At 37.9% G+C, this 12,543-nt stretch overlaps 1 long non-coding RNA gene across 4 annotated transcripts; it reads right to left on the minus strand.

The window, feature by feature from the left end:
* Window positions 1-33: 33 nt before the first annotated feature.
* LOC306845950 lies at window positions 34-6,077 on the minus strand. Of its 4 annotated transcripts, none has more exons than XR_013782028.1 (6): window positions 5,965-6,077; window positions 3,904-4,010; window positions 3,647-3,732; window positions 1,597-1,784; window positions 1,406-1,487; window positions 34-1,296 (listed from the first exon to the last, which is right to left on the minus strand). It is a non-coding gene; the product is annotated as an uncharacterized lncRNA (long non-coding RNA). The 4 variants fall into 4 exon arrangements; XR_013782031.1 differs by having other exon boundaries at window positions 35-1,296; window positions 1,597-1,739; XR_013782029.1 differs by lacking the exon at window positions 5,965-6,077 and having other exon boundaries at window positions 3,904-5,318.
* Between the last annotated feature and the right edge of the window lie 6,466 nt (window positions 6,078-12,543).

Genomic DNA, 12,543 nt, shown 5'->3' on the forward strand with positions numbered 1-12,543 from the left:
TAACCTTCAAATAAAACACATAATCCTGTTTTTTGATAAAAGTTTAATGAATAACATTCAATGAACAATTGCATTCACTGAGTATGACACGTATGAGTAGGTTTAACATGCATTCAGGGCAAGTTTTACAAATCTTTATTCTGTAAACACTGCCTTCACATTTTAAAATTAAAATAGTTCTTGGTTCTTAGTTCTTTTATCTTGGTAACACTTTATAACCTAGGACTTTAACTCTGCTCCTGGTGACCCTGTTCTGCAAAATATATCTCCAACCTACTTCATCACACCAGGGGCCTCATTTATAAAGTGTGCGTACGCTCAGATTTGATCTTAAGAGTTTGCTTAAATCCATGCTAGCGCTCATATTTATAAAAACGGTCTTTGACGTGGAAAAGTACTTAGTGTCACGTCAGGGTCCGAGCAGATGTAAGCACCTTTTATTTAGAGTATTGCAGGTTTTCTTGCAGCTCGCTGTTCGAAATTTGAATGATTGGTGATATTTTATATATTAATGACATTAATTAGGAGTCGTTTACAAGCTGAGAGCAAGTTCAAGATCATTTGTATTCATAGATTTCACATCTGAAAGAGAGGGTACGTGCGTTTTCTGTTCGTACGTTCATTCATTCTATGAATCAGACGTACGCATATTCGAGATATGATCATAAAATCAATTTTAGGATTGTTTCTGTGCAACATTTTATAAATGAGACCCCTGGTCTGTGATTTTTCAAGTGATCCTGGAGACTTGATTGGCTGGTTCTGGTGCGTTTGATTACGGGTGGAGGTGAACAGGACAGTGGGTCCCCAGGAGCAGGGCCGGAAACCTAGGCTTCCCTACATTAGTTAACACGAACTAACAGTATGTGAAATACTTCTAAAGCATTTATCAAGCTTAGTTAATGCTAATCTCAACATTTACTAAAACATTATTAAAACCAAAAGTTGTATTCATTTTAGTTAATGCACTGCACTAGCATGAACATTTTTATTAACTAACAAACAAAAATTAATAAATGCTGTAAAACTAAACTGCTTGGTATTAGTTCATGTTAGTAAATACGCTAACTAATGTTAACAAACAAGACCTTATCGTCTTACTATCTGCTTATTACGTGCAAAAATAAACAAATAAAACAAGGATCTTGCCTTTAAGTGAAAGAAATTTTAAAAGACATACAGGCTTCCAAAGCATAAGGGTATAAACAGACATTTTCAAGGGTCTGTAGCTTCTGCCCCTTCATTTATGACTACATATATTCCCATGTGTCTTGTGTCTTCGTCATGTGAAACTTCCTAAAAAAGAAGAGAACAAAAAGAAACAAACAACAGATCAGGGGTGAAATGGGGAGTCTGTTTAGGGAAATATATATTAGGTTTCAAAAGATTTCAATAAGTTAGTTACCATGTACTCCTTCACAAGGTTTGAAGGGTCTTCATTCGGGTAAACACCAAGTGCTCTCAGGACGCATTCGCATTTCTTTATTCTGGGCAATGTGACAAATAGCAGAATTAACACAAATTAGCATTTTGCTTTCTGGACTTATTCCGGTACCTCTAAAACAGATGAACTTCTGTGGTGGTTTTAAACAATACCTCTTATTTTCTCAGATCTCAGATCCATGATGGTGTCCTGGTGCGACTTCCAGTCCCATGAGAAAAACTACAAATACGTCAAACAGGATGAGATAATCCTCTCCAGCTGTGGCTGATCTTCATCTAAACATCACTGGAGTCTCCTGGACAGATGCAGCATTCAGTATCACAAGAACAGCAGCATCCCTCTGCAGATCACCAAATAAACCATTACTGGATGCTGGATAATGATATTTTTGTGCAGTTTAAAGAGACTGTGCAGTTCACTCAACAAAAGGAAAGACATTGGGTGACAGTACCAGTTTGTGTTTTATTCTTCAGTAAAATGGAATTATATCCATTTTTCATCACTTACAGAGAAAAAAAAGCTTTCTCCCTCCCGCAAGCCTGGTTTTCAGTATTGCATTAGCCTTGTTAAAATAAATGTTTTTCTCCAATGAATGTTGGACACAATTATTGGCACCCCTAGAAATTCTTATGAGTAAAATATCTCTGAAGTATATTCCCATTCATATTTACATTTTGTATCACACCAGGATGACTAGGAGCATGAAATTATCCAGCCATGTTTGCTGTCCCACAGGATTATAAATATGAGGAACACAAAAGCCAAATTCCCTTAATCATCCATCACAAGGAGTAAAACCTAAGAATATAGTTCTGATGTGCAGAACAAGATTGTGGAGCATCACAAAATAGAAAGTGGCTGTAAGAAAAGAGTTAAAGCATTGAAAATCCCCATTTCCACCATCAGGGTAATAATTAAGATGTTCCAATCAACGAAAGATGTTTCAAATCTGCCTGGAAGAGGACATGTGTCTATATCGTCCTAATGCACGGTGAGGAGGAGAGTTTGAGTGCCTAAAGACTCCCTCCAAGGACCACAGCTGGGGAATCGTAGGGATTAGTAGAATCTTGGGGTCAGAAACCTAACAAGAAAAAAAAAAAGTCATTCCCTGCATCACCACATGTTGTTTGGGAGGGTTTCAAGATAAATTCTCCTTGCTCATCCAGAAACAATCTCCAGCATATTCAATTATCAGACACGACTGGAAGTTCAAATGGCACTGGCTTCTATGGTTAGATGAAACTAAAAAAAAATAGCTTTTTGGCAGCAAACCCACCAGATGGGTTTAGTACAAACAGGGATTAAAAAAAAACAAGTACCCCCATTTCCACGGTTAAATATACTACTGGATCTTTAATGTTGTGGGCCTGTTTTTCTGCTGGAGGTCCTGAACATCTCATTCAGACACATGGCATCATGGATTCTATCAAATACCAACAGATAAAAAAAAAAACAAAACCTGACTGCCTTTGTTAGAAATCTGATAATGGACCATGTTTGGATCTTCCACCAGGACAACAATCCAGAACAAACAGCAAAATAAACACAAAAATGGGTCACTGGGCACAAAACTAAGCTTCTGCTGGCCATTCCAGTCCTCTGACCTGAACCCTGTTGAAAATGAGTGAGGTGAACTGAAAAGAAGCAGCACCACCAACATGGAGCTGGGAATCTGAAGGATCTGGAGAGATTCTGGATGAAGGAATGGTCTCCGATCTCTTGTCAAAAGTTCTCCAAACTCTTCAGGCATTATAGGAGAAAACTCAGAGCTGTTATCTTGGGAAAAGGACGTTGCAATAATTGGGTGCCAATAATTGTGGCCAACATGAACGAGAGAAAGCATTTTATTTCACAATGAGACCCCCCCCCCCCACACACACACACACATTCAGTTGTTTTACTTCAATGACAGGTTAGAATTTTGTGAATTTTTTGAATGAAAGATAAAAAGGATAAACAATGAAGATTTATTTTCACAGCCGCCTTTGCGCATATTTACCAAGGGTGCCTATATTAGTGAAGGGCACTATAAATATATATATATTATATAAAAGTTAAAAATAAAACAAATATTTTACAAAACACTAGTTTTTCTACTCCAAAATTCACATTTAATTGAATGTTTTCTTTGTAATTGTATGTGAAATTTACTAGCAATTTCTGAATTAATAAAATCGTTTCAACACTGTTTTTTGTGCATGCCTGTCATGTTGTTATCTAGCCTTTAAGTGTGCAGAATCTGAAGCTGCACCATTCATCGCTAGATCTCACTCTCCACTGTGACTCCACTGAAATAAATAAATAAGCAAGACCACAAGCTCCACGTACACAGTCAATGACTACACTTTTAATTTGTTTTGTGCATAGTGTGCATTATTTTGGTTTTGCTCCCTCCTTAAGCATTTGTGTTTCCATTACTATTCTTTTGTTTCAATAAATCTACGGTAATTTCAGTTTACCTTGGGTGAAAGTGTGTTCCTAGTGCTGGGACTAGAGATGATTTTTAGGCGTTTCTCTCGCTCCACCTATGTGAAGGCTGTCCTGTTCACGCATGTCAACGTGAGATCTAATGCAGAAAATTATGAGATGTCTCAGAATCACAAAACAATCAACAAGTTAACAGGTAGGTCACACAAAACGGCCTTAAAACAATGCATAAAGGAACACATAAATGGCAAGATGTATTCATGCAATTCTATAACTTGTTTTAGGATTTTTACATTTAAGCGGCAACAGCATTGCGGAAGTGGAGCCTGCCATGTGCTTCACGGACCGATCGGCGTAAGTTAGATCTCTCATACAATTATCAGTTACATATATCAATGTCTATATTTGATTTTCAACTTTTTAAAATGTTTTATTACTTTTTTTCTACAGTCAGACCGGAACAGAAACCAAATGTCCCGTAGAACAACAACTAAGCAGGTATGCCTTACAAAGCTAATATCTTAATACATACAAATGATGATTCAATGATAACTCTTGCCACTTTTTGTGATTATGTATTCCTCTAGGACTAGGTAATTGTATAGTCTGTCTAAAGATCTTTATTATTTCATTTTACTGACAACAGAACTGCTGAAGTGAAGCCTGCCACGTGTTTGGAGGAGAGAAGAAACACCGTGAGTTAGACCTGTTATATACAGTTATCTGTATATTAAATATCAATGTCAATATTTTTCTGAGCAACTGTTATTTTTTTTCTATGCAGTCTAATGGCACATGGACTAGAAATGAGATAATTCTGTACTTCAACCGGAAGAGCATCAGGAAGAAGAAATATCTGAAAGACCTTCCTGATATATTTCATCTACACCCAAAAAAGCAGTTTAGTCAGTTTAGAGTGCGTACTTCTTGGGAAGAGAATCCTGTAAGAGAAATTAAAAAAATGGCTGACTGTGACTTAAACATTGGCAACACTATCAAAATAGTACGTTTTCCCCACTATGCAAAAGTAATCATTTTTCTTGAATCTTGGTACAAACAAAAACAGCAAGATAGGAAGGAAATCTTCTTTGAAGTTGGTCGTTACACAGTAACGCTGCAACCAAGCGATCTGTACTGTTCAGTCATGAGTGGCATAAACCATTGTTATGCAACAATGAAACCATCAGAAACTTTCACTAGAAGATGTTCGGAGACACTGTGGAACTACATGGTGGGGAACCACGACAAAGTTGATTCTTGTATTGAGAAACCTCAAGATGCCATTGTAGTATGTGCCATCTTATTCTCAGAAGTTATAAGGAATCCTGAAATGTTTTTCCATAACATCCTCCTGATGCAGTTTTTTAAACCATGGTATGAGTTTCGTGACAATCATCCCATGTTAACAGGAGGATCGTGGAAACATCAGGGTAACATCAGTGAAACACTGGAAAAGGTTAAAGAGAGAAAACAAAAAAGCCTTCACTATTGTGCCATACAAATTAGAGATAAGGCAAAAGAAAAATCTATTCCATACCAGATGCTTAGATTTAAGTAGGTGACAAAATTGTGTTGCTTTTGATTATCTTCATGTCTTTAGTCAAAAAATAAAACAAATTAGTAAAAAATGTCTTCCTGCTTGTATTGTGTCCTTGTATCGTTTTGTCAGTAGTCACTGAAAAGTATTACATGGGGGAGGGGCATGATTATAATAACACTAAAATAATAAAATAAAAAATCTGTATTATCAATTTTAAATTATTAAATTTATGACCTCTACATACAGTACAACATAATGTGCACCATAATTAAAGATGAGATCAAGGCTTCTCAACTCGACTTTGCTGTGGAGTTTAGCTCCAAACTTGATCAAACTGCCTGTAACTTTCTTGTAATCCAAGAAACACAAATTGGAAGAGTTTAACCTTTTTCCTCTACTTTGTAGCAGAGCTCTCTCTTGCAGTGTTGCCATTTTCACTTATTATAAACATATTTGACCTTGGCTCATAATATGAGCAAACTGTTACTGAGAAAATTGTATGTTCATGGCAAGTTTTTATCCTCAAATATAAAACTAGATAAATCTGTCTTACCTTGTAAGATGAAACAACCACACATTTAGTCCAGAAAGTGAATCAGTATGACAGAAAGGAGTAAAATGAGTCCGTCCCTTCCTGGTAAACGTTCTAAAAATGCAAAGACATGCAAAACACTTTGGAAAACAACAGGCATATTACGTGTTAAAGTGAAAGTGACGTGGCCAAGTATAATTATTACAGGTAATACAGGTAATACAGGTAATTCCCATACTCAGAATTTGTGCTCTGCATTCATCCAAAGTGAACACACACCCGGAGCAGTGGGCAGCCAGTGCTGTGGCGCCCGGGGAGCAGTTTGGGGTTTGAAAGGTTGAAATTTAAAAAAGACTTTTGTTTTTATGTGCTAACTAGTCTTGATTCAACATTAACATTGAAGTGCTACCCCAGGTAGCCAAAACGGTTTGGCCCGATAATGGCCCAGATCCGGCAGGCCAGAAGAAATAACTCGGCCCGGCTGCGGCTGCCAGACTCGGCATGGACATGAGATGAATGACACCCCAGAATCGGCCCAAATACAGTGGCCCGTGTCTGGCTGCCAAAACTGCTGGCATTGGGCCACAATCACACCGACGAGAAATGAAACACTTAGCCAGTACTGGCCCGAGTCTGGGTACTGAAACTGGGCCGACACCACCATCATTGGGCCACAATCACGCCAACCAAAATGGTACACTTAGTCAGTACTGGTCTAAGACTGGGTACTGAAACTGTGCCGGCACTGGGCCACAATCATGCCACCAAAATACTACACTTAGCCGGTACTGGACTGAGTCTTGTTTGCTAAATTAAATAATATACTTGCACTTACTCCTCTTAAACAGAATTTAAAAAAAAAATTTGTGTGTTCAGTACAACATCTAAAATATGTGTATTAAATTAGTTTTTGAAAGTGATCCAAGATGGCGCCATTGTACAAGGCTTGCCGTCTCTCTGTCTCTCGTTTGTCTCAGTTTGGTGTACCTGTGGTACCTGTTCGTCTGACATCTGTGCTGTTCGTTTATTGCATGATTGTGCACTGGTTCCATGCAGTTTCAGTGCTCACCTACGATCGCCAGGCTTTACTTAATATCAAAAGTTGTATGGGACTTTATCGTGGATGGTGCCCTTTTCTGCATTCTCATTCTCAATCCTCGTTCAACCAACCCGCGCTGGAATGCGCTCGCAGGTTACCGTGCTGTGTTCCTACCTTAAGGAAAGACTTGGGCCGGTGCTTGGGCCGGTGCTGGTGAGTTGTCAGTTTTTGAAGAACTTTGTCCAACGAACTGTCGTTTTATAAGTACCCCACGATCTGCTGGTAGGGGTGGTGGGGTTGCAATGGTTTTTAAGCAATCACTTAAAATTCAATCAGTTTCTGCTCTGACTTTTTCATCTTTTGAAGTACAGTGTGTGGCATTGCAGTCTACTTCATCCGCGCTGCTCTGTGCTCTCATCTATAGGCCTCCTAATTTTGATAGAAGTTTTATAAACGAGTTTTCTGAATTTTTAACTTCTGTTGCTCCGTTGTATGATCGTATGTTGCTACTGGGTGATTTTAACATACATCTTTGCTGCCCGGGGCGTCCTTTAGTTGCTGAGTTTAGTAATATATTGGACTCGTTTGGTTTTTCTCAGCATATAAATCAAGCACCTCATGTCCTTGGTCACACACTTGACCTTATTATGTCATATGGTTCCTCTGTAGTTGATGTTTTCATTGATGATGCTTCCTTCTCCGATCATAAACCCATTGTTTTTAAGGTTCCTGTTGTGAGCTCTGCTACTGTGAATAAGCCTGTTGGTTCTTATTCTCGTTTTATAAACTCACTGACTGTTTCTCAGTTCAGTGAACATTATCTAGCTAATGCTGTTGAAGAATCTATCTTGCATTCTGCAAAGACGTCCTATGAGCCTAACGATTTGATTTCTCTCTTTTACACAGATTGTACTAATATTTTAGATTCGATTGCTCCTTTTAAATTGAAACAACCTAAGTTAAAATCGTATTACTGGTTGGATGACAACGCTCGCTCTCTTAGACAGGCGTGCCGTAAAGCAGAGAGGAGATGGAAGCATGATCGGCTGACTGTGTCTCTTGAGATTTTTAAAGAGTGTCTGGTTAAGTTTCAGAGCGCTGCTAAGTCAGCCAGATCAAAATATTTTTCAGATCTGATTTCTGCACACTGTCATAGACCTAAGATTTTATTCTCCACGATAAATTCAGTTATTAATCCAAATTCCCAGTATTCTAGGGAACTGTCAGCAGGGCTCTGTGAGAAATTTTTGACATTTTTTGTTGATAAGAGGATAAGGGCGTCAGCTAAACGAATAAATGTGATAAAGTGAGTAACATTTGCTTATCTTTTATTTCACAGCTCTCAGACCTGTCTTTAAATTTGCCTGCTAGTCCATTTTTATTTTGTCATTTTCAACATGTCTCTTTAATTGAACTCTCTGATCTCATTAACAAAATGAAGACTACTAACTCCTCACTAGATGTTGTTCCTCCTGAGATCATAAAAGCAGCCTTTCCAGTAATTGGACCCAGTATCCAAGTGTTGGTTAACTCATCTTTGGATACTGGTGTGGTTCCTAATTGTTTTAAGCATGCAGTTGTTCAGCCGTTGCTTAAGAAGCAAGGTTTGGATGAAGGTTGTTTTAACAATTTTCGGCCTGTCTCGAAATTATCCTTTTTGTCAAAGTTTTTAGAAAAAGTTGTCCAATCACAATTGATCACATTCTTAAATACAGCTAATTTATTAGAACCTTTTCAATCTGGGTTCACTGCTTATCCCAGTACAGAGTCTGCTTTGCTTAAAGTGTTCAATGATATTTTGGTTGCAGTAGATGCCGGTAAAAATGCAGTACTGATTCTACTTGATCTTACAGCTGCCTTTGATACCGTGGATCATAATGTTCTTATTGGGCGGTTAGAACATCTGATCGGTATCAGGGCTTTACAATGGTTCAACTCTTATCTCAAAGACAGGTCTTTTTCTGTAGAGCTAGGCAAGTTCTCCTCATCATCTGCCCCAATTATTAGTGGAGTACCTCAGGGCTCTATTTTGGGACCACTTCTTTTTAACCTATATATGCGCCCTCTGGGGGATATTATCAGGAAGCACAATGTTTCTTTTCATCTGTATGCTGATGATACACAGTTGTACCTCCCACTAAAAGTTGGTGAGTCCATTCAACCACTGCTGGAATGTATCTCAGATATTAAAATATGGTTGTCAAATAACTTTCTCCAACTAAATGAGAACAAAACAGAAATTATTGTTTTTGGTCCCCAAAAAAACGAGAATGAGTATCATTGAGGAGCTGGGCAACCATTTCCCCTCCATTTCCTCACAGGTTAGAAACCTGGGTTTTATTATAGACTCAGAATTATGTTTATCCAAACAAATTAATTCGGTCGTTAGGAACAGTTTTTATCAATTGCGGGTCATTTCCAAACTTAAATCATTTTTGTTGTTTCAAGATTTGGAGAAGGTTATTCATGCTTTTATTACCTCACGCCTAGATTACTGTAATTCTCTGTACTCAGGTCTTCCTCAGTCATCGCTTTCACGCCTCCAGTTGGTACAAAATGCAGCTGCAAGGGTGCTGACTGGGGCAAAGAAATATGACCATGTCACTCCTATTTTAGCTTCACTACACTGGCTTCCTGTCCATTTTAGAGTTCACTTTAAGATTCTACTCTTTGTCTTTAAAGCTCTTAACAATCAAGCTCCATTTTATCTTAAAGTTCTTCTTATCCCTTTGTCAACTACCAGACATTTAAGATCCACTGACAGGGCTCTTTTATCTGTCCCTCGCTCCCGTTTGAAAACCAAGGGTGACAGAGCCTTTTCAGTCAATGCTCCTCGTCTATGGAACCAATTGCCTCTAGAATGCCGCCTTGCACCTTCCATTACCAGTTTTAAATCAAGATTGAAAACATATATATGTTTTCCTTAGCATTTTAATTTCAATTTTATTGATGTTTTATTGGTTGTCTTGTTTGCTTCTTTTTTTTTTCTTTTCTCATTTTAATTTATGTTACATTGTTAAGCACTTTGGATAGCTTTGCTATGTTTAAATGTGCTATATAAATAAAATATACTTACTTACTTAATTTTTTGAAAACAGAGCTTTGAATAATTAGTTTTTCCACAAAATGACATTACCTTAAAATGTCATAAAAAAAAAAATGTACAGTATCCTTGTTAAGCCTACATGTACTTATGCATGTCAACTAAATATGTCAACTTTACAAAGTTTAAGGGTTTGGCCCTTAAATGATATAACGAAAAATTGAGTGATATGACTATTTATTTTAAACATATTTGAAACATTAATAAAAACTAATGAAAAAACAAACAAACAAGAAAACTGCAGGAGCCTCCTCAAGCAAGCATACCCTAAAAGAGGGACAGATTGATAATTTAATAATTTGTTACATTTATATAGCGCTTTTCTGGGTACTCAAAGCGCTTTACATGGAAGGGGGGGGGGGATCTCCTCATCCACCACCAATGTCCAGGATGCTAGGGTTACACCCCTATTCTTTTTCAAAGGACATCCTGGGATTTTTAATGACCACAGAGAGTCAAGACACCGGTTTAACCTCTCATCCAAAAGACAGTGGTTTTGACAGTATAGTGTACCCGTCGCTTTACTGGGGCATTAGGACCCACGCAGACTGCAGGGTAAGTGCCCCCTGCTGGCCTCACCTCTTCCAGCAGCAACCTAGTTTTCCCAGGAGGTCTCCCATCCAGGTACTGACCAGGCTCAACCCTGCTTAGCTTCAGTGAGCAACCAGTCTTGGGCTGCAGGGTGATATGACTGCCAGATTGATAGAAAGAGAATAAAAAGAGGAATAGACAATGACACGTATGGTTAGTCAGACCATCTCAGACTGATAACATGAATGGGAACTCTGTTAAATGTTAACATTTGGAACATACCTTAGGTAGAATTAGTTTGCTTTTGGGCCCGCTCTTTTCTTCCCCCATCTGTGTCCAAAGTGAGCAGCAGCCATCTTTTAATGAACTTTTCAATCTCTCCATCTGATGCACTGCCAGGACTTGCATTTCTTTGCACTGATTGAAAAAAAGAGAGATCAGTCACAATACTATAGACTAGTGGTGTCAAACTCAATTCCTGGAGGAATGCAGCTCTGCACAGTTTAGCTCCAACCAGCTCCAACTCACACCTGCTTGGAAGTTTCTAGTGATCCTGAAGACCTTGATTAGCTGGATCGGGTGTGCTACCAGGGTAGCAAGTTCTTCTGGTCTTCTGGCAATTAGCAGCACAAAAGGTTTTGTCATTAGATGTCAAAGCTAGTGTGCATGTCTTGAAAGTTCCCTTAACCACTTTAAGCTTGTTTCATTATGTGAATTAAATCATTAATTTCCAACCGTGAGTTAGACCGGTTATATACAGTTTTCTGTATATTAAATATCAATGTCAATATTTTTCTGAGCAACTGTTATTTTTATGTCAATATTTAAACATTGGCAACACTCTCAAAATAGTACGTTTTCCCCACTATGCAAAAGTAATAATTTTTCTTGAATCTTGGTACAAACAAAAACAGCAAAATAGGAAGAAAATCTTCTTTAAAGTTGGTCGCTACACAGTAACCGAGCGATCTGTACGGTTCAGTCATGAGTGGCATAAACCATTGTTATGCAACAATGAAACCATCAGAAACTTTCACTGAAAGATGTTCGGAGACACTGTGGAACTACATGGATTATTTCTGAATGAATCAATAGACACTGAGAATAAAGTACATTCAAATTATGACGACATAAATTTAACAGGAAATGACTGTATGGTGCCTCTATAATGAAAAGCACGGGATTGGTCATTTCCACCCCAACAGGAAAAAATGCAAAGAAAACTATACTGGTCAATCCATTTGATAAAGTCTTTAATGATGCAGTACACATGATGGAAACGTTATTAAACACCAGAGCAGTGCATCATCATTGTCATCATCATCCATAACAACTTTCAAGAAGATCTACATTTGTCCAACATGCTTTCACGAGTCCTCCTAAACCAGCATTGTCATCAACATCAGACCGAGGGGCTGTTTCATAAAACACGTTTATCAAATAAGCCAGGCTTATTTCAGTTAGTCTGACTTATCTTGAACCAAAATAAGTCAGACTAACTGAAATAAGCCTGGCTTATTTGGTAAACTTGTTTCATGAAACAGTCCTCAGATGAAGCTTTGGCGCTTAAAAAGAGACACAATGATTCATAATAATACACAGACGAGGTTCCTCAGAAATACTCAAAACACTTTGATACAGATGCACAATGAAGCCCTGAAACCTCCATCTTCCTGAAACGAGTCAGAATCAGCAGAGATGCTCCATGATGTCCAGAAATACAGGCCAATGTGTTCAAACGCACTCATCAATCAGACGAATCTCATCAAAATCACCATGAATTCACCCCAAAATCAAAAAGAAGATATTTTAAGATAACACTTAGGACCAAAAAAAAAAAAAAAAACGGGTTCACCCCAAAATGAATAGAAATAAGATGTTAAAAAAACAAACAAAAAAAACATTAAAAATAATCACAGTGCACATA

This window comes from Barbus barbus (assembly GCF_936440315.1).
Source record: "Barbus barbus genome assembly, chromosome: 3".
In the NCBI taxonomy this organism is placed as follows: domain Eukaryota; kingdom Metazoa; phylum Chordata; class Actinopteri; order Cypriniformes; family Cyprinidae; genus Barbus; species Barbus barbus.